This window comes from Cavia porcellus, unplaced genomic scaffold (assembly GCF_034190915.1).
Source record: "Cavia porcellus strain 051 isolate PalLab524CR breed Dunkin Hartley unplaced genomic scaffold, mCavPor4.1 scaffold_1, whole genome shotgun sequence".
NCBI lineage: Eukaryota > Metazoa > Chordata > Mammalia > Rodentia > Caviidae > Cavia > Cavia porcellus.
Window position 1 is genome coordinate 238,933,435 of NW_026947484.1, and position 26,171 is coordinate 238,959,605.

General features: G+C 41.7%; 1 long non-coding RNA gene across 2 annotated transcripts in view; it reads right to left on the reverse strand.

The window, feature by feature from the left end:
• Nucleotides 1-12,839: 12,839 nt before the first annotated feature.
• Nucleotides 12,840-26,171, reverse strand: part of LOC111757716 (uncharacterized) — a 96,034-nt gene continuing 82,702 nt past the window's right edge. The window contains exons 4-6 of one of the 2 annotated variants that reach the window (XR_010041522.1): nucleotides 22,115-22,197; nucleotides 20,808-20,922; nucleotides 12,840-18,094 (exon numbers count right to left, since the gene is read on the reverse strand). This is a non-coding gene — a long non-coding RNA (uncharacterized LOC111757716). Of the gene's footprint in view, nucleotides 18,095-20,807; nucleotides 20,978-22,114; nucleotides 22,198-26,171 lie in introns of both variants that reach the window. The other variant, XR_002791998.2, reaches the window with a different exon arrangement.

A 26,171-nucleotide genomic window follows, 5' to 3' on the forward strand; every position in this document is an offset into this window, starting at 1 on the left:
TGGAAAAACAATATCCTATGCAATAGGAACCCAGAAGAAAGTAGAAATAACTTCCCTAAGTGCTGGCAAAGTGGATCTCAAGCCAAGATTGATCAGAAGAGACAAAGACGATCATTACATAATGATTAGGGGAACATTCAACAGGAAGCGATAACAAACACAAATATATATATATATATATATATATATATATATATATATATATCAAGTAATAGTGTACACAAATTCATAAACCAAATAATAATGGAAGGGGAAAATCAGATGTGCAACAATACAATTCTGATGGGGGGATGGGGCCCTCAATACCCCACTGTTTCAAATGGACAGATTAACTAGATTCAAAATCAACAAAGAAATACCACAGTTAAGTCAAATCTTTAAATAAATGGACTTAATAAATATCTATGGAGTGTTCCACTTAACAACAAAAATCACATATTCTTCTCAGCAGAACATAACGCTTTCTCCAAAATAAACCACATGCTATCCCACAAAACAGGTTTATGTAAATGCAAAGGATTATCAAATCATAGTACACTGAAACCAGAAATTAGTGGCAAAAGGCATCACAGAAACTGAGCAAAAATCCTGAGATGAAATAAAAACTCTTGAATAATCAGTGTCACAGATGAAATTAGAGAAAAATTAAAGTTTCTACAATCAAACAATAATTCCACAAAAACAGAACAGGCTCAAACAAGTAATCCAGTGATACACTTTAAGGTCCTAGAAAAATAAAAATGACCCAAACTGAAAGGTAACATGAAGAATGATACTGTAAATATCAGGGCAGAAATTAAAGAAATTGAAACCAAAAAAATACAAAGAATCATTGAATCAGAATTGATCTTTTCTAAGATTAAATGGAATAGACAAAGCATTAGTCAACTTTATCAAAATAAGCAAAAAGACCCAAGTCCATGTAATTAGAAATCAAAAGGGCAAAATCAGAATTGATCCTGCTGAAATCCAAATGATCACAGCTAATTACTTTGAGATTTGTACTCTAATAAAATGGAAAATACAGAAGATATTGATAGATTCCTAGATATGTGAACTACAAAACATGAATCAGGAGGTTATAAAAACTCTAAAAAATCCAATAACAGTCAATAAAATTGAAGAATACACACACACAATAAATAAAAAATTAATAACTAAGGAAAAAATTAAAAACTAAGGAAACCCCAGACCTGGACAGCTTCTCTGCTTATTTCTACAAGAACTTGAGAGACAATCAAAGGCCAATACTCCACAAACTCTAAGGAAATTGAAAGGAAAATAGTACTTCTAAAGTCATTCTTCAGTGCAAGCATTATCCTGATAGCAAACCCAGAAAAGAACCCAACAAAAAAAATGAAATTTCACCAACCTGTTTAATAACTATATGTGAAAAATTTCTCAATAAGATACTGGCAAGCAGAATGCAACAAATCATCAAAAATATTATATGCTGGGTTGGGATATAGCTCAGTGACATAAGCACCTGCCTGGCAAGCATGAGGTTGTGAGTTCAGTCCCTGATTCCCAAAAATAATAAAATAAAATATTACATGCCATGACCAGTTACGACTCATTCCAGGATCCAGGGATGGTTCAACATACTCAAATAAAAAATGTAATACACCACAATAACAAAAGCAAGAATGAAAATCACAAGATCATCTAAACAGGCACAGAAAGATCATTGACAAAACCCAACATTTATTCATAATAAAGCCCAAAGAAAATTGGAATAGAAGATCTTTACCTCAATTTGATAAAAGCCATTTATGGCAAATTGATGACCAATATTATATTGAAAATGAAGAAACGTTGAAAGCTTTTACTCTAAAATCAACACCAAGACAAGGATGCCCACTATCTCTACTCCCATTCACTATGATTCTTCTTTTGCATATTTTTTATTTAAAGAAAGACAAAACAAAATAGAAAACAGGCAGACATAATTTCAAAGAAAAGAAATAAACAGTAATAAATCACTAGTTGATGTATACATATTGTACCCCCACAAATAGTTATTCAAGATACAAAAGTGGAACATATAAAATGGGAATTCAACCAGGGAGACTGCCAACAGTTCTGTCCAGCTATCCAACAAAAACTAAGTATTATGGCTATCAATCCTATACACTTAGACATATACGCATTTATCCATATCTTAATTTATGTTGAGACCTAATAAATCTTATTAGATTAAAATCCTTCTGAAAAAAAGGTTAATAATTTTGCTGGATTTCACATCATAACACTCTGGAATCAGCACTGGGTACTGCAGTGCCCCTTTGTTTCCTGTAAGTATTTGTTCATTTCATCATGTGTCATAAGATCAGTTCTCATAAACTGTTTATAGGTTTTATGCAAGCATGAGTCTTAACATGTATTTCTATCCTTTCTATATTAGAGGGAGAAACAGAACAAAGCAGGACAGAACTAAACATTTTCCCTATAGACACATAAAACTAAACAGACATATAAAACTGCTGTATAAGGAGTTCTACCATGGTCACTGTGTTGTTTCTTGTTATCATCAGCAGAATTGGCTGTGTCATCAGATAAAGTATAATTGAACATATCAGTACATAACAGGATTAAAAGAAATACAACTTTTTAGATAGTGTAGAGCTACAAAAACAGGTAGTAATCAAATCAGAATGGATATCGTGGTGAATCACTGTCATTTTCAGTATAGTTGTCTGTACTCCTCAACTTGATACCAGCAATCTAACAGTTTTGAATAAATCTGTCAATGATAAGCAGCAATCAAACAAATCAAATTTAACTAAGATCAGTCATGATACAACAGTGTAAGTCATACAGGGATCCTGATTGAGTTAATAGGAAATTAAAGATGACCACTGTGCTATGTCCTGACAGCTTCAGGACAGCTGTCTGTGCCCTCAGATCCAGTGCTTGTATTACAAATTAGGATGGAACAAGTTCCAACCAAGCAGAGAGGTACGAGTAATAGAGGTTTTAATTCCTGATGCGCTATTAGTTATATCTTCTGCTGCTTTTTTTTTTTGAAGACTATTCCTCCCCTTTATTCCCCCAGAGTGAACTGTGTGTTTTTGGGTCTCCCCAACACTCATGGTTTTTGTATGGGGGGGGGGGGCAACCTGCTATTTACCTAAGTGTTTCCAAACTTTCTCACTCCTGGGCTGGATTTCTAGTTATATATTTTTTATTTATTAAATCCTGTCTGTTCAACATATTAATAAATACTGGCCATTATCCCTATTACTCTCTGGTTCCCTATCACACATCGAGTTCCATTTTCTCATATTTGATTTTGGTCCATATAACCTTCTTCAGGCTAATTATATTTCCTATAAAGAGCCTCTCAGTAGACCCTACCTCTTGATCCACTCTGCCTGCGATTCTCTCTTTTTTCCCTTGTTAGTGTATCTAGGCCATCTATGTTAGAAATTTTATCCAACCTTCTTTGCCTCATTTCTGTTGTGCTCTTTTTCTGTTATTAGTTGTCAGTTTGTCTTCTTCATTTCACTTTCTGCTCTATTCATTGTGGTCTCTCTGCCACTTTTTCTGGAGTCCTGGTATTTTTCTCTCTCTTTAGAATGTCCTGTAGTATTCTCTGTAGAGTTGGATTGGTGGTTGTGAATTCCCCCTAGTTCCTTTTTATCCTGGAAGCACCCTGTTTCTCCATTAATTTCTAGGGACAGTTGTGCAGGATATATCAATCTTGGCTGGAGGTTACTGTCTTTCAAAACATGGATTATTTCGCCCATGCTCTTCAAGATTCGATGGTTTGTGCAAGAAGTCTGCGGTAATTCTGATGGGTGTTCCCTTGTAAGTGACCTGTTTCTTGTCTCTGACAGTTTTTTTTTTTTTGAATGAGGGATTATCTTTATTTCTTTTTTCTTCTTTGGCATTGTACAATTTTCTCTTTTTTTAACAGTAATAGGCATCACTGCATATTTTGCTATCTTTACAATAGTTATTCTTTCAATCATGTGTATCAAAATAAAATGAAATACAGAACATTATAGAACTTATTAAAATAGAATATTTGAATGGCAATACCATTAATCAGAATAAAGCAAAACAGTAATAAAAATATTTGCTTCAAAAAGATGGTAGAAGGAAATCCCCCTTATTTGCTATGGTCAGTCTCCCAAGAGATGTTCAGATTTCTCATTCCCATTTGCTAATGATTGACTCTTGGCCTGTGCACCAGTAGGTTCAGTATTGCTTAGCAGGGAGCCAGGCTGGTTGCTTAGTTTCCCAGCATCCTAAGTTCCAATATCACGCGGATCTCAAGAGACATTAGTTGTTCTCCCCCTGGAGGGGCCACAGTCTGCCACACCACCACCACTTACGGGGGGGGGGGGAGCTGCTTGCTTGGTTTCCCAGGGTCCTAAAGTCCAACATGGTGTGGATCTCAGGAGACACTGGTGGTTCTCCCCCTGAAGGGACCGCAGTCTGCCAGACCACCACCACTTACCAGGGAGGCAAGCTGCTTACTTGGTTTCCTAGGGTCCTAAGTTCCAACATGGCGTGGATCTCAAGAGACACTGTTGGTTCTCCCCCTGGAAGGGCCACAGTCTGCCACACTGCTGCTGCTTACCAGGGAGGCGAGCTCCACTATGATTCTTAGAACACCAGGCAAAGCAATTAGAGAAGGGAAAGAAATAACAGGAGCACAGATAAGAAAGGAAACCATTGAATTATCATTATTTACTGATGACATGATCCTCTACATAGATGACCTCAAAACTCCACTAAAAGACTAGAATTAATAACCATCTTTGGTAGCATTTCAGGATACAATGTCAGCACTGAAAAATCAATAGCAATCCTGCACACTAATCACTAACTCACTAGAGAGAAATTAAGGAAAAAACACCATTCATAATAGCACCAAAATCATGGAAAAGGTAAAAATTGACTTAATCAAATGAAAGAACTATGGTTTCCTGAAAAAGGAGATCAAGGAAGACACCCGAAAATGGAAATGTTTGCCCAGTTCCTGGAGAGTAAGAAACAATATAGTGAAAATGATCAGACATCCAAAACCATATACAGATTTAATTCAGTCCCAATGAAAATACCAATAACTTTCCTCACAGAAGTAGAGAAACTGTCCTAAATTGCATATGGAACTAAAAAGACCTAGCATATTAAAAAAGCAATTCTAAGCAGCAAGGGTAAGGCCAAGGCATTATATACTTGGAATTTATGTTATACTACAAAACTACAACAATAAAAGAAGCATGGCATTGGGAGAAAAAAAGTATTTGTGGATCAATGAAACAGAACAGAGGATGCAGAAAGAATGCCAGGCACACTCATCTACCTCATCTTAGACAAAATGCTAAACAGCTTTGCTGAAGGAAAGAGCTTCTCTAACAAGTGGTGCGGGGATTACAAACTATGTACACATCAAAGGTTGAACCTGGACCAGTGTCTCTCATCAAGTACTAAGCTAAAATTGAAATGGAGCAAAAATCTTAGTATGAAACATATTAATATGAAGCATATCTTCTGCTGGAAGATAGAATATGTAAAACCCTTCAAGACTTAGGTATTGGTAAAGATTATATGAACAGAACTCTGGCCACATGACAAATATTACAAAAATTCAGCATAGGGGATCACACCAAATTAAAAAGAGTTTGCACAGAAAAGGAAACCATGAACCAAGTGAAAAAAACCTATGCGAATATTTTACTAGTTATTCTTCAGACAAAGTAGTAACATCTAGACTATAAAAAAATAATCAGACCTTCCCAAATTTAAAGACTCGGTCAAAATTGGGCACCCCTAATAGACCTTCTCAAATGAAAAATTACAAATGGCCAATAAATACATGAAAAACTATATTTTTTCAAATACTGCTGGCAAATCAGAAAATACGAATCTAAACAACACCGAGATTCCATCTCATTGTAAAAAGAGTGGCTATCATCAAGAAATCTATCAATAACAAATGCTGATGGGCTTCCAAGAGGTAAAAACAATCCTTGTCCATTACTGGTGGGATTAAACTGATACCACCACTATGGAAATCAGGATGGAGATTCTTCAAAAAACTAAAACCAGAGGTTTCCTTTGACTGAGCTATTCTTTTGCTAGGTATCTTCCTAAAAGAATTAAAGACATCATATCACAGTGATAGATGCATATCTATGTTTATAGCAGCAAGTTTATAATAGCTAAATCATAGAAACATTCCAAATGTCCATCAACAGTTAAATGGATTAAAAATGCAATATTTACTTGCAATGGAAAATGAATCTGCTTAAAGAAGGATAAATTTGGGGCATTTTATGTAAATCGATGTACCTCAAGACCATAATTTTACATGAAATAAATGAGACACACAAGTTTAAATATCATATTGTTTCTCCTGTTTGAAAAACTTAAAAGTATAAATAGGGATCAAAATAGAGGGCAGATGTTAGGAACTAGGAAGAACACTTTCAAATGGAAGGGGAATAGGAGAGGGAGGGGAAGGAAGGAACAGAAAAGGGATTTAAAGGAGAGAAAAGGCTAAAAGGAAATAGAGCTTTCACAAATAAGGAAGGGTGAGGGGGTTTTAGGGGAATAAAGAAGAACTGAACTGTGTTATGTACATGATGTATACATCCGCCTTGATGATTGTGAGCATTATGTGCTAAAACATGCATTAATAAAAAATAATAAAATAAATGAAAGGACTTCAGGTTGTAATGACTTATTGTTTCAAGTCATATGGAATAAATGTCGGTGAAGAGGATTACGTTAGAAATCTGCTCTTGAACATCCACATCAGAAAAGCACGATCATTTTTCTTTGCCATGGAGGAGAAATAATTTCAGTAGACTATTGTGTCTGTACTGAGTGTGAACCATATGAATAATGTATTTTAAATTAATTTAAATTTAATCAAATATACAATTCTGTGGGTATTTCTATTGATCTCGACCAAGAAGCTAAGAAGTTCCAATTTCACAATGATTTTGGATTAAAACCAGGAAGCACTAGATCAGGAGCACGATGGGTAAGGAAAGCTGAGATTGAATCTATGGTTCCAGCGTTTGGAATGGGTGTGCCTGGGAAGCTGTTCTTATAGATCGAAGCAAATCGTCTACTGCTTTAGGCAGCAAATTTCCACAGCCTGCTTACAACAAAAAAATGCATCCTCTTACTCTAGTGAACCTTATTACTGACATTTGAGGTCCTATTTCTAAAGATTAAACAATTTGAGTTCTTTCTTCTTTAAAATAAGGGTAAGTTCTGTTTACACAGCATTATCGAAGGCATGAAATAAGCCAACATATATACAATACTATGTCTGTTAAATAAAAACCATTAGGATCTCTAGACATTTCCAGTAGCTTTTGTCCGTTTAATATGCAATGGTAATTAAAAAACTATAAATGAAGGCATAAGCAACTGCTTATCTACTTGATCAACTTACACGCAGACATACACATTGATTTTTCTGTGTCTGCCCAAAGCTAGCAGAGATGCTAAGATGTGGCCTGTGCCGTAATCTATGCCCTGAGACACCTGCCCAGAGCCCTTTCCATGCCAGGTTATGGAGCACTGGTCCAGCAGCTGTGTGATGCTCTCAGCCAGGCAAGGACAGCACAGCCATGGCTTCTTTGTGAAGTGTCAAACCCTGAGAGCTGCACAAGCTCCTCCACAAGACGTGTGTCCCCGTGCCTTCCCAGGGATGTGTCTTTGGCATCTTTGACAGAGGTCCTCCACCTCCTGCTGGAACACCTTCCGTGACAGCCCGTGCTGTGCCTCAGGAGGCAGCCTGTGCTGCTGTCAGCTCCCCTTATTGTAACTGCGCCTTTCACATTAAACCGAGGGAGCTGTCACTTCCACCACCCGTCCTCCTCCTGCTCTCCCCCAGCCACTCGGAAGCCTCCCCGTGTGCCCAGCAGCCTTCAGAAAGGGTTCCTTCCGGTTTGGGTGGCTGGAAAGGGTCGCTGGAGGGAGCCCACAAGCCAGCCCCTGGGGAGCTAGCGGTTACTGACTTTTTTGAATAGTGCTAGACTAAGGTCACATAAGCATGTGTGTTCATGCATGTATGTATGTGCATATGAGGGATGTATGTACGTGAAGTGGGATGATTGCCCATGAGTTTCACCAGATTCTTTCATTTAGGTGAATTCAACTTCATAAAAAAATAGTATAAAATTCATATTCATTAACATGTTGAATTTGTATTGCTATAGGAGCCGCATGTGTTCATGGTTTGTGAGAAAACAAGAAAAATATAACAAAAAATACAAGATCTGAGATGGAGATGGTGGTGCACACAGGAGGCATCACAAGTTTGAAACCCTGGACAATTTAGCAACTTAGCAAGACCCTGTCTCAAAATAAAACAGTTCTCAAAAATGGCTGGGGTATAGCTCACTAAAAATGCCCTAAATTCAAACCCTCACTACAAAATAGACAAACAAATAAATAAATGAAGATATGGTCTACAGTGTTAAGCTGCCTTCATGAAAATTCTTTCTTTAGCTTTCAATAACTGCATCATGCTGGACAAATCTCTTATTTCTCTAAACTTCAGTTACCTTCATTTTAAATGCCTTTGCAGAGGGTTGCATGATATAATTACAGAAACTTTAGCTTGGGTTAGAACATAGTACACAGCTAATAAAATAAATTTGGTGAACTCATCGTTCTGATTGTTGCCACTCTAAGGCACCCGTGATCTCATGTTAGTCTAGTGACTCAGTGACTCGGAATACATTTTCCCCAAAGCCGGTCACTCATGCAAGGCCACATATGCATGAGTCAGGTGAAGGTGTCATGGTTAAAGCATCTGACTTTACTAACAGGTCCAGTCTGCCTCTGTTGTGACCAAATAAATGAGATCTTCAGCAAAAACCAAGAACTTTTTTTGAAATAGTCCTCACAGTAGACAATTCTTATATTCCAAAGAAGTTATAAGTTTTTAATATGTATGGAACTCTCTTGAGAAAAAATTTTGGAGGGAGTTGAACTTTTAAAATAAATTCTCAAAGGTAGCAAATTGTGCCTTTTATAGCCAAAAACAAAATTCACACTCACCCACAAGTCATCTCCAGCCAGGTTTGGTGAGTAAGGTGATGAAGCCTGGGATTGGTTTTGTTCAGATAGGGGACTGTTTTCTGTGGAACTGAGCCTGAGTCACACTTTCCGTGCATGACCTGCCGTTGAGCTGTGAAAGCTCTCTTCAAAAAGGACTTTCCATGAGCATTTCAGATTTTTCTCATTACATTAAGCCTATGCTTCCAAGAAAATAGCTTCAATAAAGACATTTATTTGAAGATATAAATCCCCCATTTATTTGCAAAAAATACCCATTCATTTATTTGTTATAAATCTTAACTTACCTAATGATAGCACAATTGGTACAAGATGTGCTAAAAACATCACCTTTACTCCTGAGATGGAGAGTCTCTTCCTATCAGGAATTCAAAGTACAACCAGGGAAAGAATCAGGGGAGGAATTATGCTGTGGGAGTTCATTTATGCACAGGGCGCTGTGAGAACAGGAAGAAAGAAAATGCTTTGGAAGCCTTGTCAGAGGTGGTGACAAGTTACTGACACTGCATAGACATTTAGGACTTAGCCAGTGACTCAGCGGGGAGAAAAGACGGCTGGAGATGTGGAACAGAGTGAACAGAAGTCCAGAGGAATGGAAGGGAATGGAGCACGGAAAGCTTTTCAAGATCACGGCAACTGCTAAACAAACTGCCATGGGATTGCATCGCAAAACATATTTACAGAACTGGGCAGAAGCAGTAGAAAGTTGCACCTGAAATATTATGAAGACCAGCCTAACCTGAGAAATGTAAGCAGGGAAGTAGAAGCCCAGTTTTACAGGTTAGAAAAATTGTTCTGTCAGCAGCCTGAAGAGGCTGGACTGAGATAAACCTGTTTGGGGGAGCAGGAATTCCGTGAGGTGAGGAGTGTGAGGACAGAGGGGAGGAGGCTGTTGAGGATGGGGAGGGAATCTGTGCAGGGCTCCTAACAGGACTTAGTAACCAGCTGGGACCAGTGAGTGGAGGAAAGGAGGGAACAAAAGGGATTTTCGTTACAGTTAGTCTCACTGTAGGTCTTTCTGTCTTGCAAAGACTTAATGTTATCAGAGGGCATATCCGTGCACTAAGCAAAGCCCTAGAAGAACCTAACACACACACACACACACACACACACACACACACACACAGCGCATAATGAGTACATTTCATTATTTTTAGTCGATTGCAGGACGGTCACATAGAACGTAAGTGCTGCACAAGGCCAGGAACAATTTTAGACCTCTTGTGTTTGGCATTTATTTAGGGTTATTATCAAGGGATAATAGCCTATGTGCTGCTTATAATAAACCTGTACTTTTTTATAGAAATTAAAGTAGCAAGTAGTGAAATGCCTTGAGCGTGGCAATGATATTTAGCATCTTCTTTCAGCTTCTGTCTGAGAAACAGGTCCAAGGTGATTTCTAAAAGAGTCCTCGGAGACCTACCGCAGTGGCTGTGAATTTTCCATTGATTTCGTATGCACAGAGGCTTCAGGTGTGCTTTAAATGGGGCCTATTGTTAACCAGTTTTAAAGGGGAAGCATTATTGGGAGAAAAATGGAAACGGATTTCAGGCCAGGAGAAAAGCAGGGACTACCCAAGTACTATGCTCATCACTTGGGCAACTACTTGACTGCAGGCAGGAGGGTCCCAGACAAAGGCCCCTGTATGACACAGCGTCACCAGGAAACAACACGCCGAGACCTTCTTCTGGAATGTGCTACTTACTTCCTTTTAAAAGGTAGAAGCTAAAAGGAAGGAAAAAGAAAGGATTTTTCTCTTCCCCATGAAAGATAATTCATAGACTAGAGCCCAAGGAGGGCTGAACAGTGAATGGTAGTAGTTTCGGTCTTCCTGGAAATAAGACCACTTGGGCACCAGCGATCAAAGAGGTAAAAAGCACTTACTGCATCACAGAGACACTCTTACCTCCTAACTCAGGGTGTGACCGCACAGAGGGGCCTGGTACTAAGCCTCTTGGCAGGACACTCAGACAAGTTACTCTCTCCTCTGAAAAGGTCACTCTTGCAATGGGCCTTAGTGAAGGCGCATTGACTCGTTTATTAGGGAAGGAATCTTTTATGAAATGCAGATACAGTGAGTGGGAAATACGCATTTCTCCTACCTCATATGAACTCATAACTTGGTGTGTAAGTATCGCCAAATCAACACAAGACCTGTTGACGGAGCAGGGAGGGGAAACCAATGTGAGCTTTCTGCCTTCAGTCACCAACCAGCCTTCCAGTGTGTCAGCTTTGAGTAGGCAGCACCAAGAGCTTGTGCCTTCCCCAAAATCTCTCTCTGCTCTCTGCTTAAGAACATCACTGAGTCTAGCTTTAGAGAATTAAATGAGCACTTAGAACTCATACCAGTGTGTTATCCACCAGAGGATGAAATTTTCAGGAAAGGAGAGTGAGAAGGGAGAAATATTTTGGGATATGTAGCACTAACATTTAGAGCAGTTGCAGACCGAGAAACGAATCAATGACGGTAACTCACGCGGCACTCTAGTTTAAGCTGCAGACCTTGTTACACTCTCTATCTCTCTTCCTTTACACTGTAACACTGAAACACTCAGGTTTGAGATAAAACTCACCCTGGTCGACTCTCCCCTGAAAACCATAGAAGAATAAAACAACAGGATAATTCCTTATCAAATAACTCTGCAGAACATGCTCCATTGAAATATAGAAGACAAAAGGGAGAGGACCTACAGAAGAAGCAGAAGAAACTTCACTCCCCTCACAAGTGGCAGGGAGATTCCCATGATGCAGTAGGGCAGGATGCACAGACATCGACAAATCCAGACGTGAAACCTATGAGAATGCTCTCACTGGGAGCTCTGCAAGGAAAAAAAAGCTTTTCCAGTTCTGAGAGAGAATGGTTTCTCAAGAAATAATGATAGAAAATTTAACCAACAAATATTTTTGCCATAAAGCAGTGGTATGACATGTAATTTAGCTAAGATAGTATTAAGTGCACTTATGATTGTTCTAATGTAAAAGCTATTTTATCCATTCTAATTCAACCATATTGTGATAAAAAGGGATCTAGAAAGTGATGTATTTCATGGGAGATAGAGTGCAAAAGGTAGCTGAATCATCTATAACTAATAAATGCAAAAACTCTAAAAAAAATCAAGTTCTAATTCAGAATGTTATTTAGATACAAAGAGGTAAGTCCCCATTAAGTATATACACAGCTGAATGTGGGGGAGCATGGTATGTAGGAGGAATAATGCCCCTACCCTGAAAGATATCCAAGCTGTAATTCCTGGAGGCTGTGTCAAAGCAAAAGGACTTTGCAAATGTGACTTTGCTCAGATGGCTAATGTTTAAGGACCCAGAGAGCAGGAGGTTATCAAGATGGCCAGATCTGATCATGTGAACCCTAAAATTGATTTTAAAAAGTTCAGGGAATCAGCCTGAGGAGAGAAGACTCCGATGTCCTATTCCTGATGTGAGCCATAGGAGACCATGCAGAGGACAGGAGCTCTAAGTGACCACCAGCAGGGATCCTAAGGCAAGGATCTGTCTCCTCACTAATGTTATGAGGAGACAGATGGACCCTGCAGTATCAGGAAGGGACATGCCCTATTGACACCTTGATTTTAGGCTGCTCAAGCCAATCTTGAGCTTCTGGCCTACAGAACTGTGAGACAATACATGTGCGCTATTGTAAACCACTGAGCTGGTGTACTTGGTCACGCCAACAACAGAAAACTTCTACGTACAACAGACATAAAGTGGCATTTTATCATAAGATAACTTAAAAATTATTTAACTTTTTGAACTATATGCTACCTTATCAAAAATTAAAAAATAAATCATAGAATGACAGTCTATAAAATTTTTGCCAGAAGTTTATAAGTCAACATGATAAATTTAGGATGAGAAGGAAGGACAGGCTTTTAGTGAATAGTGGGATTATAATCATAAATAAGTAGAAATCATGCTCCATTGTACTGGTAACATGTGTTTCAATTTGGTTTTTACCAAATTGAAGAATATTTTAATATTTTTATTAATTTTCTCTAATTTCCCTTATATACATGTTATTCTAGTCTATAATTTGCATTGTTAAAGGCGTTTTGTGGGAAGCCCTATTTCTAGGATTTCATCCTCAAAGAAAAAGAATCTAGGAGGAATTAATTGAGACCCTGAGTTCTGGGTTCACAAAGACAAGTTTGTCTAAACAAACAAAGCTAAACAAGTTTATTAAAATAAAACAAAGCAAAAACAAAAATTACTCCTTTTCATAAAATTGTATCCTTTTGCTAAGCTACCCAGCTCTAAAATAGATTTTCTTTTCTTAAAGGAAAAAAGAAAGAAAAAGACAAAGAAGTGAGCAAACAAAAGATAAAGCAAAGTGAGCTAAGGAAAACCCAAGAACAAGCCCTGGGGTACCTCTCGGTTCAGAGCTGGTGTGGAGAGGAGAGAGGGCAGCTGTCAGAGGAGGCACAGGGGAGCAGGGATCGGCGCAGTGAACTGGACAAGAAGGCAAGTGGGATGGGAAGGGCCCTTTCTTCTCACTACTAAAACTGAGCCAAGCACTCTGCTGGGCACGGAAGATGCAGGGTAAATAATCAGATGTCAAAACAAGAGCATTCAAGAAAAAAAATTCAGTGGTGCCACTCACAACCAGTCAAGCACGGCTAATTAATGACATCGGGAAGAACATTAGTATCTTCCGTGGCTTGGTAACTGAGAAGGAGGAGGTCATGGGGGACGCGGAATCCTTCAGTCCAACTGTTCATCCAACTGTGTGCTCAGCAGGTGTGTCCGGCCGAACGCTACGGACAGATTACTCATTAGTGTCAGAAATCAGGAGGAGGAGGAGGCTGGAAATGGCACGGTGAGCAACTCTCTGTCCTCCTGGCTGTCAAGGAAGCCGAGTCTGCATGAGGGTTTATTGAAAGCAGCACCCTGGACCCTTCTGTCCCCACCACAGGCTTTTTAAGGCTTACAGAGTGGCCGAGCACCCTACTAGTGTGGTCACCTACGAGAAAAAGAATGTGAGGCTCAGAGGGGACCCAGAAAGGAGTGAGCCTTGTCTCTGTGAAGCGCACACAGCTTTGAAGAATTTGTTTTGCAATTTGAATCATTTTTGTGTATTTAAGTCCTTTTCTGTTTTTGTAGTATTTCATGTAAAGTCGGATTAGTAGTGAGAAGCACATGTTTCCCTCCGTTCTTTGATGTTGTCTTGTAAACGTTGGGTCTTCAGAAGTCATATTATTTTTGTCTCTGCTTTGGAGCCTGCTGTTCCCTTAACTGATGTGGTAAAGCACTTGGCTTTATTCCCATCGTCACATAATCATTATTTTCCATATCTCTGTTGTTGCTCCATTTCATTAACTTTTGCAGAAAGTTTCCTCCTATTTATCTATTTATAGGTTTGGAATGCATGCAGTCTTTGTCCAAAACCAGTGTGATTTCCTTTATCTTCTTGCTTTTGATCTTTAATTTTTCTTTGTTCAGAATCAATCACTTTCCCCTGGATACCTCCTTTGATATTCTGTCTTCTAACTGCGGCCATAATAATCGGAATTTCCTTGAATTTGTGTTTCACATGAACTCTTCTGGCTCTGTGTGGTCAATCTGGAGGTCACCGGCTCCCCAGTTCCTGGCTCCTAATCCAGGTCCCCCACTGCCATTTCCAGCCCCATCCTCACTGAAGCCTGTCCCCCGGGTTTCCTGTGCTGTCATCTCCAGGTTGCATTCTTCCATTCAGCAGAGTTTTTCTGACTGTGTTTGCACATCATTCCCCTTGAATCATAGAACTTGCATAATTTATGATCCTGGCCTCTTCACTACAGACCACTTTTTTTTTTTTTAATTCCAATTCATTCCTTACATTTGTACATTAACTTTAGCCCTATTACTTACCAGTGGATGTAAAGGCTTTAGGTTTCCTATCTTTGTACCATTGCTACTATATAAACATGGTCTTTTATGAGCTTCATGTCCTCTTTAGTTTAATGCAATCGTCACTGGGTGGATCATTAAGACCATTCTAGCTGACGGATGCTCCGGGCATCTCTTATCTCTGGCCATACACTGAGTGGAAACTTTCAGTACCAGCTGTGGAGGGAAGGAAGGCAGGGAAGCCTGTGAGCTGGCTCTCGGGAGCCTGGCTGCCTATCTCGCCATCTGCTTTGTGCTGCTTTGGTGATGTACATTTAGATCCAGTCAAGCAAGGCAAGACTGAGAATCTGCGCTTTCTCTGATTTCAAGATTTCACTAACTGTTTATGAAACCTTTTATCTAGTTAACTCAGCTGCTTGCTATTAAGATGTGTTATCTTCTTGGCTCAGAAATAAAAGTCCCAGGTTAAGGAAATAAAGAGGCCCGGCGTTGCCTGTGACGGAGGCCTGCTTGACTGTCCCTGGCTTAAGCTGCCTGGGGCTGAACTATCTGTAACTCATCTTGTGTTACTGTTGTGAAATGTGAATTCTCAGGAACAGGGGGGCATTTGCCTGAGCCCCAGAAAGCTGTGGTTCTGGGCAGTGGGAAATGGAAGACACACAAAGCATATCCTGGTCCACTTTTCAGATAATGGGCACAGGCTCTGTGGGATCCCAGGTCCTGATGGGCATCCTTGTCCACTCTCTTCAGATTGATTTCCTACTTCTGTTGAAACCACAGGATGTCGCTGGGACCACCTGGTCCAGTCCCTGTAGACTTTTCCTATTTAAAACAGTGTAGAAGTTCAGTTCCTCTTGGCTTTGTGTCATCTGTATTTCCACAAACTGGATTTTTGCTCCAGTATGTGTCATGAAAAATGTCCTCTCCATTTTCTAGAACTGATTTCTCATTTGTTCACAGCTATTTCCCCAAATTTTATAGTGGTGTACCAACCAGTCCTCCTAGGTGACGTGACTGCCATCCACAAAGCTAACTGCTTTCCATCATGCCCACCAGGTCTGGGTCACCGCACCGCATTCACAGGTGTCACCATCCACCTCTTATCTTCAAGAAGGACATACGATGTTCACATCAGCATCACTGACACACTGACACTTCCATGGCCCCAGCTGCCCCTGCCCTGACAGGTGCTCCACGGGTGCCAGGATCCACCAAAGGTGAAAACCCTCAGAGTGACCAAGCCAGATCTTCTGGAAGTCACACTGCCTTTCAGCTCATTCTGTGGCATGTGCAGAGTCAGGGGAAGCAACTCGTTCCTCTTAGAGTTGGCTTGTTCTGTGGGAGCAGAACAAGGTTACCTCACCACACAGCCTCGCAGAGAGATTTTGGTGGAATTGTTTTCCTTTTTCATTATTTATTCTGTGTCTTTGTTATAACTTCTGCTTTCCATGGTTCTACCAAAGACTTGGAGCTCTGGATCATGGCACAGTGTGGAGACCACAGGCGGGAAAGTCACAGGTGCAGATACTGTGGATTCCTGTCCACCATCTGAAAATTCTTGGAGGCTCAATTCTCTTATTATAAATGGTATTCTCTCGCCATGAAACCCCTGTTGGCTTGGATAGTGACACCTCTTTTAGCCCTAACTCCTATGGAGGGCCAGTCTTGATTACTGCATTCAGATCCTAGATTGAACATAGACCAAGTTCATTGTGAAATTCCTTTCCCAGCACTGATTTTATTTTTGTACCAAGAATCAAACTCAGGACCTTGCCAGGCAGGTACTGTGCCACTGAGCTATGTGCCCACCCTGATTTATTAGGATGAAGAGACATTTGTACTTCAAATTCTCTCCACCTTTATTTCCCCAAGCCCCTTTCATTTACAAATGTTTCTTCAGGTTACAAAATACTGGAACAACTGTCTCCTCGTGATCTCACCATGATGTTCTGGTATTAGGTCTTAATCCCAAACGGCTAAGATCCTCAAAGTTGCCCTTCTCCCACATCTCATGAGTTACGTAATGTGAACTGAAATCAGCTAGTAGTTCTTGTGATTTTACTATTTAAAAGTGAACTTCCAAACCTCTGAGTTAAAGTTACAGAAGAAGTGCAGACAAGGGTGTTCGATGTTTAATCCTAAATATAATTTATCAAGAAAATTGAAATGATAGCAAATTTTGGTAAGCATAGAACTTATTTGTAAACTTAAATTGAAAATCCAGTAAGAGAAGGTTTTCCTAGAATCTTCTTACAGTTAATAAACATGTTATAGTTTGAGTTAAAGCAGAGGTAACATAAACAAGAAAAATTGATTAATTAAATTCCTATAGAGAATTTTTTCCAGAAGAACGGTCCTGCTTGCAAGTAAGAAAGGTTTCAATTTAGTTCACTAGCCACAGCTAAAGTCACCTCTTTACCAGTCTGTGTGCTAAGGCATAAGGAAGGATTACAAAATGATTACAAACTGGACCTTAATATCAAAAGGTTCACAGTCTGCTGGGGAAAACAAACCTCAGACACAAATGCCTATGAGACAGGTTGAATGTGATAAGAAACAGAAAAAAAGCCACGGAATCCAGGGGGGTAAGAAACACCAGCAAGGCAAGCATCCTTTAAAATGTAAGTAACTTTCCTTTGCTGAAGAAAAGGAACAAAGATCAAACCCACTTTATAAATCAAATATACAGGAGGTGTAAAATGATTCCCTGGAGAGGCACTCACGCAGGCCACACACGGCCTAGTAAGGCAGATGTCTCCTGGCATCAGCCTGGAGACTCAGTCCTCCCTCCAACACGCATGCTCTTGGAAGGCACTGTGTGGGGTTTTTCAACAAGAATGTGACTGCCAGGAATCAGGCCACTCAGCTGTGTGGGGAGCCTGACTCAGCCAAGTCCCTTGATCGCACTGATGTTCTCCAGGTGCATTAGAGGGTGTTAGATTTCCAAAGGACGCAGTCCACACAGCCCACTCTTGATTTCACATTGAGAAAGCCTCATTTCATGTCCACACTGAGATCCCATGGAACGCAGCTGTGATTACATTAAGGACATGTTACAAGTCTGTCGCCTCTCGTGTCATTTATTGTATGTGCGAGCCGTGTTGGATCCCTCATCTCCTGTTCCTCTGCTGGCATTTCCTCAGGACACAGATGCGTCTTCTCTACTGCAACACAGCAGCACACCCCACAGTTCCAGCTGGGAAGTGAAAGGGAAACCAAGGGCATGTAAGCAAATCTGTACGAGGTCTAACTAACGCAAACCCCAAAATGTGCATTATGGACATGCTGCCCAGGACCTTTCTTCAATTTTTTTTTTTTAATATAGAACCTAACTGATTTTTACCTATTGTTTTTCCTACTCACTTTCTTTTTTCTATTATCTGACCAGCTAGACCTTTGCCTACATGTCACACAGTGACCAGGTATAGGTGACCTCCAGTCCTGATAGCCCTGAAGTCCCTAGGTTTGAGGTCAAACAAGTCCAGGAAGGGGCCACTCACTGTAATTCCACTAAAGGTCTCTGGTGGAAATCATAGCCTGTGATGTTGTTATCTGTTTTAAGTATCAAGTTTTGAGCATTTTTCTTTAAAAAAAATTTTTTTCTACAGTTTTCAAAATATCCACCATATTGCCCTCACTTTATAAGTAGAGAAATACAGACCCAACTAAGGGGGAGTGTACTGGTTACGGTTCTCTAGGGTAATAGAGTCAAGGTATTTACTAAGGAAGTGGACAGGTCAGAGTTGGAGAATCACAATAGCCTTCTGTGGGATCAGAGACAAGGGAATCCAAAATGACTGTCCATGTGCTGGGACTCAGACAATCCCATGACAATCAAAGACCAAAGGCGTGGCACTCACATTGTAGAGTCACCTGTGCCAGTCTCCATTGAAAGATTTAAGAGTTCGTGTTGTAAGGCTGCAGAAATTTGAGACCAGTGTCCAAGACAATGGATGGCAAAGGCTGGAACTCTTCCACAAAAGGAAAACATTTCCTGTTTCTTTCTCTTTTTTATTTTGTCCAAGCTACAAGCTTATCAGGTGCTGCCACCCACATGAGACAGGGTCGTCCCTTTCAGTTTGTTTGTCAACATGTCTATCATCCAAAGACACAACAAGAACTCACTAATCTGCTAGGTGGTTCTTAGACATGTCTCACTGACAAATCACAAGCAGAGATCACAAGGAGGGAGGGGAAATGCAATCCAGTCACCTAGCAGAAGAACCACACTCCAGGTCATGCATGTTAGTATCGTCCTCTTTGCCAAGATTTTATAAGAATTCTGGACACAGACCACAGCCTGGCTTGTGCTAGGTGACAGGAATATCACTGTGACTCCCCGATTCCACCCCGGAGACCACCACTTGTCATAGTGTTAGCGTTGCTCTCTGTAGAGAGTGAAAAACAGTGACCAGGGAGTTAGAAAATCTAGGATCCCTTCTGTTTCTGCCCCAACATCTGTGACCATCTTGAACAGAAATGTCAGTATTTACGAGCAGTCATAACCTAGGTGATATCTATCATCCTGTGACACTGTAAGATTCACAGTAGCAAACTTGGAGTGGAACAGGATAAGGTGGAATTTTGAAAAATTGGTATTTCTCCAAGAGTTTCTATGTGTAGTGTTGTCAGAAATGCAATATGGGATGAAACATAGAACATACAAGGCTTACAAATGATTCTACATGGGTATCTTGGAGATTTGCTTCCTTCTTAACACAAGGTAGTTCCTAATCTCATTGTGCAAACTGATACCTGTGTGATAGGAGACAAAAATCCATCAGTCCAGTGCAGACAACCAGGAATTGGAGATGTCCTGGGCAAGTTGGTCACATGCTTAATACTACTAAGGGGGCAGCAGATTTCTCAGATTCGGCCAGGAAATCTGCTGTCAGTCAGATTACCTGGATGATCCATGCACCTTCTGCCCAAGTCCCCATTGCCATTGTATTTGCCCTAAACAACCTTGAGCCTCTCAAGGTTGCTCTTCTCTCCCTTCCAGGGAGAGTGGTTTGCAGAGACTCGGATCCTCCTTCAGCTTTATGTGCCAATCCCTTTTGTGGAGAGAAATGCCCACAGAGAGTTGGCAAACTCTCTGCTGCAGCACCTGGCACCATCCTGTCTCCCTGCAGGGCTATAACAATTCGTACAAAAATGTTTGCTCCAATCCTTGAGTTCTGGATTTTAAAATGTTTTATAATTAGCTAAACAATTTTTCATCTATATTTGCAATTGTGAAAGCCATAGACACGCTGTGATTTGCATTTTTCTGCCCAGCTACGGCCCTCTTGGCTTAGCCCCATCAGAGCCGCAGCAGTGCCGAAGAGAATAGTTCCCCAGTTCCTCAGCTGCTGACCTCAGTGGCCACTGTCCATGAGCACTGGGTGGTCAGGGTCCACACAGCATGACTTACACCTGCCCGTGAGGACCCAGCAGAAGCCCTGGGGATGAAAACGTGAACAAAGTCAAATCTGATTCCTCCATCTGGCTTTTAAGCCCACCATAAATTTTCATTGGTTAGTTACTGGGAAATAAGATCTAAAATATTTAAAGTAATTGATTTTTCCTGTGTAAACAACTTGAGAGATAAGCTAAGTGTTAGCGTTTCCCCTCACATACACTGGGGAGCAGCAGGAGGGATGCCTGGGAAAAGGCAGCTCTAATCTTTCCCAGCCAAAATACTTAATTACGCTCAGGTCTTGCATCCCCAAGTTGGCAAATTTTGCCCATTCATTGCTCAATAAATATTAACTGATGGAGATGGGTTATAATTTACTATGTGTATAGTATATAATTTACCTGTACCCTATAATTATTTTAAATGCTCAAATAAGGGAATTGATTGGAATGAAAAGAAAATAACTTATTTAACTTTAAAAATGTTTTGAAGTCTTCATACAATCACCCACCTTCAGATGGTGTTTCACTTAGGCTGGCAAACTACCATCTGCATCTTCCATCTCCGGGAAAATAAGACTGCTGCTGGGGCTGTGTTCAGTTTCATGCCTGTTCTGATATTCTCTGCTGACTTGGAAGTTGGAAATATCTTGTGATATCTGTCCATCTGGGAGGCCACTTTCTAAGAAGAAATGTATATTCCATTCATTGGAATGAGCCCCAAAAGACAGAGATATAGATATAGATATATAGATATAGATATAGATATAGATATAGATATAGATATAGATATAGATATAGATTTGGCCTTGTTTTGTTGGCCATAAATGTTTTTGCTATGTTTTTCATATACAGTGATTTAAACAATTTATTTAAAACACTAGTCACAACGACAAGAAAGAGACAGCCATGGAAGGCAGGCTCTTTTTCACTAACATGTATTAACTGTGCATATTAATAGGGATCAGTATGATATCTTTGTACGCACACAGTGTGCACATCACAAACCCAAGGCGACAGGCTCTCAACTTGAACCCAACCCATCAGATTCTCCCTATGGGAGTATGGAGTAGAATTCAGATGTAACCAGCTGGGGCCGGATCAAGAGGATACAGATTGGGATGTCATTGGGCACTTTCTGCCCGAAGTGTATCTAGAGAGGTAAAGAACGAACAGAGAGAGAAAATAAACAGAAAGACAGAGAGGAAGGGTGTAGACAGCAGCCCCACTGCGAGGCTTCCTGCCGGCTGTTCATTCCCTCCTGCCATGCCCCTGACCTCTTGACTGTACGTCCTACGAAGGACCCAGAACTCAGACCCCAAGTCTACCTTGCGTCCACTCGCGTGCTTCTCAATTAAGTTAGTTCCAGTTATTTACAATCAAAACACCTCCATCTGCACCCCGCAGAGCTCGGAATCCTCTGAATCCACTCACAAAGTAGCCAGCAACTCCTCTGCCGCTCACTTCTCCCCCAGAGGGGCTTGGCCATATCTGCTCCAAACACTGTCCAACGAACCGGAATGGCTTTCTGTCTGACTTCCTGAGCCCTCATGGATGGAGATGAGAAGGAGCCCCAGTCTTCCTTCCGGTCTTCTTTCTCAGAAAGCCACAGCCAAAGAAGGGAGCCTGAGCCACTCAAGGGGCGTCTGCCTCGGCACCCACAGCCCCCCAAGCGGTGAGGAGCTAAATAGGGCCGCAGATGGCAAAGGGGATGCTCCCTCCCAGCCGACTCACTGGCATGCGTCCCCTTGCTGACACGTCTGTGCACACACATGCACAGACAGGCACAAGAGCCAGAAGGAACAGAGGTGGCAGGTACCTCCAGAGACTTCTCGTTCTTCACGTCCTCGCTGGCTTTCCGGAACTTCCAGGAAGGTCCAGCCAGCGCAGCGTCTCCGGGACCTGTCATCAGAAATGCCATTCATTCGGCCCGTCTTTCCGGCCTCCTTGCTGTGCAGTTCTATTATCGTTTCATGAAACTTTAAAACTTTCCACCCTTCCTTCATTCTACTCAACTTTAAATAAATTCAGAGTGTCACTTGTTAAAATAAATGACATTTAAACAACCTCAGCATGGTAACTCATTCCTCATTATCATAGAGAGCTCTTCTGAAAGGTCTATAGCACATTATCTCTCCGAAATGGATTTTGCCTTCAATATTAACCTCGTTGCTCAGGAGGACAGGTGCTAAGCGCTCTCTGAGCGGCGGCATAGAAATGCACAGGTAGATTGATAGAACTGAGCAAGTGAGGATGAACTAAAACAAAAGCAGGAAAAAGGTTTAGGTTAAATATTAGGTAGCAAATCCAAGCTGCCAGGGAGCTGTGATGATTAAGCAGGCTGCCAGGCCGGACCGGAGAACATGTTTATTATTCCAGCCACTCTGATCTCCCGTGCCTGAGCCTTTGGCCAAAGCCAAGCCACCTGCAGGCTGGGGCTAACTACAGTGCACGCCCTCGGGAGCCCTGTGGACTTGCTGTTCCAACTCCCTCATCTTAGAACTGAAGACACGGAGGCCCAACACTGAGGCTGCCCCACCTTCCGCATGCAGAGGGAGGAACGCATCTTACACCTGAGCTCAGGTGAGCACGCACACTCCCTGGGGTGCTCCTGGAAAGACAGAGTTTACAGATTTTATATCACCGTGGCCCCCTTGCCTATTTTCTCTCTGTCTCTCCAGCCTTTTCTTGCTCTTTTGCAATGTGAAGCCAATGATCCAATTCCCATGTCTTCAGCAGCCAGGGCATTTTGTTTGCATGTGTATTCTCAGACATACACACCCTGTGAAAAAGAAGGCTTCTTCTTAATGAGACAGGGGACAAAGAGGCTGCTATTTTCTCAGAGGGCTCCAGAACCACAGCCCAGGCTGCAGTCAATGCATGAGCTTATCGCACCCCACAGAGGCCTAGGAGAGCTGGCAATTGTCTCTCCATGGTGCGTCTGCCAAGCGTGGCCCCCACCCCACCAGCACTTCTCTCCAAGTCAGGTTTCCTCCTGTAAAACTTCCTGAGGAGCAGTCTCCTGCACCCCGGCCAGCAGATGTGGGCTTGGTGACTCTTCCACATAAGTATAGCAGCTCGCTATGTGCTCAGCTGTGCATAAGGGCTGCTTAAGGCAGGACAGTAGAAGAGAACTTAGCCTTTGGTATATTTGAGGAAGGAGGCAAGTTTCATATGTATGAGATTAGGACCCTTGACCCACGCATAGGCTATTAGATCTACAGCAGAAGCGAAGTGAAGAATTTAGTGTGGGTTTGGGTTAGAAGACAGTAGGAAAGAGCATTAGAGATGAGAGCTGAGAGGTAAGGAGGTATTGCTTTTCTTACTTAAAAAGCAAATTTACTGTTTTTTGTTTTGTTTCTTGAGACAAGATCTAGCTATGTAGTTCTAGCTAGCTTTGAACTCACTGTGTAGCCCAGGCTGCCCTCGAACTCATGGTGACCCTCCTGGGTTAGCCTCCCGAGAGCTGGGATTATAGGCATGCACCTCTAAACACCCAGCCTCAAGCTTACATTTTTAAAAGAAAGTAAGAACATAGGAATGAGAGTCCCACAATGAGAATTACAGCCTCAGCTGTGACTTCCCACGCGACCTGCACTACCCTGTACTCTGGAGTCCCTGTTTGCTCCTTGGTGTGACCTGGGCTCCTTCAGGTCTCACGCGCCTTCCCGGTCTCACAGCCCTTCTGCTGCTGAGCTGGTCAGCAAGCAGCAAGTCTTTTGAGCACTGACCTCTGTTTCCTTGAAATTTCTGTGAGGCCACAGAAACTCCTGCATCCTAGAAATTTTCTCTCAGATTAAAATATTTTTATACGGTTCAAGAACAGTGGAAGTTTATCTTTGGAATTCCTACCAGTAAGTGCTTAAAATAAGTATTTACTAGCAACAATGAAAATATTTGAGGTGCACTTATAAAGTTCTACTTGTGAAATATCAATAAAATAATTGCCTAATTCCAAACCATGTACTATTCTAATTAATTCTGCGTGAGACATTTTTCCAGCTTCAAAGATTGCTTTACTTGTATCGCATAACAAAATAATGGTATAATTAGGAATAAATTTGTCACTTTTATAAGTAATTCCTTTTATTATGTGTTTGGAAGCAAAGCACAAGCGTGATTAAAGCCCCCTTTAAAAAGTTTTATTAATTATGATGATTATGATGGATAATAAGCGTACACAAACTGTAGAATACACCCCAGGCAAGATGCACACAGCTCCAGAACACGGCAGACACAGAAAGAGATTCTCAATTCAGGCTTCTTTATTCTCTGTGACTCAAGTCGCACTGGCAGTCTTTTCTCCGTGTATAGCACAAGAGTCGGGAGGCAGAAGGATTTCCCTTCCTTCCCCTCTCCATCCCCACTGGGGTCCCCTTCCCACGCGGCCCCCAACAGCACCCTTCCCTGCCTGTCGCTGCCCCATGCACCCATTCTTGTCAAAGTCCAATCAGTTCCCCAAATTCAGCTCTGAGAACACTGTCAGGGAACCTTCCCTCTCAGTCTGCCTCTCTGCAGTGGCCCCCTGCACCCCGAGTTATCACCCCTGTTCTGGGACCTGAGAACCAGGACTGAGTCTATTTCCACTTCTGGGTTTCACACAGCGTCAGTACAGAGCCCGCTGCAGGAGGCACTGGAGAACATCTATTGAACTAGGCATGTTGGTGTGGTGATCCCATCCACTGAGGAAGCTGAAACGGGAAGGTTTCCTAAGCATAGAAAATCAAGGTTGGTTTATACAACATAGTAAGACCATGTTTCACTAAAATAAATAAATAAAAACATTTTTAGAAGTGTTTATTGGATCAATGGTTCAATTAATGGCAGAATAAATGAATGATAGATGTCTCTCTCCCTTGCTAATATGAATTGTTTAAGCCACCTCAGTGGGCTGTACCAGTGACCAAGGGTATCAGCTGTCCTACCTGGAACTGTCCCCCTCCAGAGAGCCTAGCCCGCACTTGAACCTCACCGGTGCTGTCTCCTGAGACTTACTGTGAAGCCACAACTCACAGTTCATCTTGGCTGTACAAATATTCAGAAGCCATTTTTTTTCAAGTCTTTAATCTTCACTCGAGAAAACCAAGACTTACCTAGGAGTGGCACCCACTCAACATCACCCTCATTTCCACCCCCTGAGAGCCTCCTGATGCCCTTTGTTGTGAAATGCCAGGTCACTTCCTTCTGGAGGCCAAAGAGGACGCTGCTCCCGCCCCTGCGTGAAGAGCTGCATGAGGAAGCCCTCTGCTGGGGTACAGAGCATGACCCAGTAGGCCTTCTCCATGGCGGCCACTGTTTGTGTTCACAAATATCTCAGTGTCGCTCCTGGAGTCACAAGACCTCTAGGGTCACCAGCCCGCGTCAGCTCTGGAGGCAACTCCTCTGCCTGGTCTCTCCACTCCCAACACCTGCCCTCCGCTTTCTAGGCTAAATGATCATCCCAGTTATGATCCCCATGGAAACCACATAAAAGAAAACAAGGAGCAGAAATTGCGTGCTTTACACTAGGCCTAAACTTTGGTCTTATGGACTCATCTCTTCCGGCTTCATTCAGTCTATCCTCTGCCTTGGCAAATGGCTGGCTGAGTGCACGCTCGGGATGGAGGTCAGCACCACTGCCACGCTGGGCAGGTCTCTCTCTCCACAGCTCTGAGAACCATATGTGCAGACGCACAGCGGTTCTGGCTGTGGCCCATGAACTCCGACAGGGTAACTAGAGAAAGTGCTGAGCAGCATCAGAGGAAGACAGTGCTCTGCATCCAGACGGGGACAGGGCATCCTCCATGGTCCCATGGAGGCACTGAATAAGTTCGCTGTCTTTGAGTCAGACCCTTGAAATTTCTTTATGTCTTTACATGCTCCGTTCTGTAAGGGTT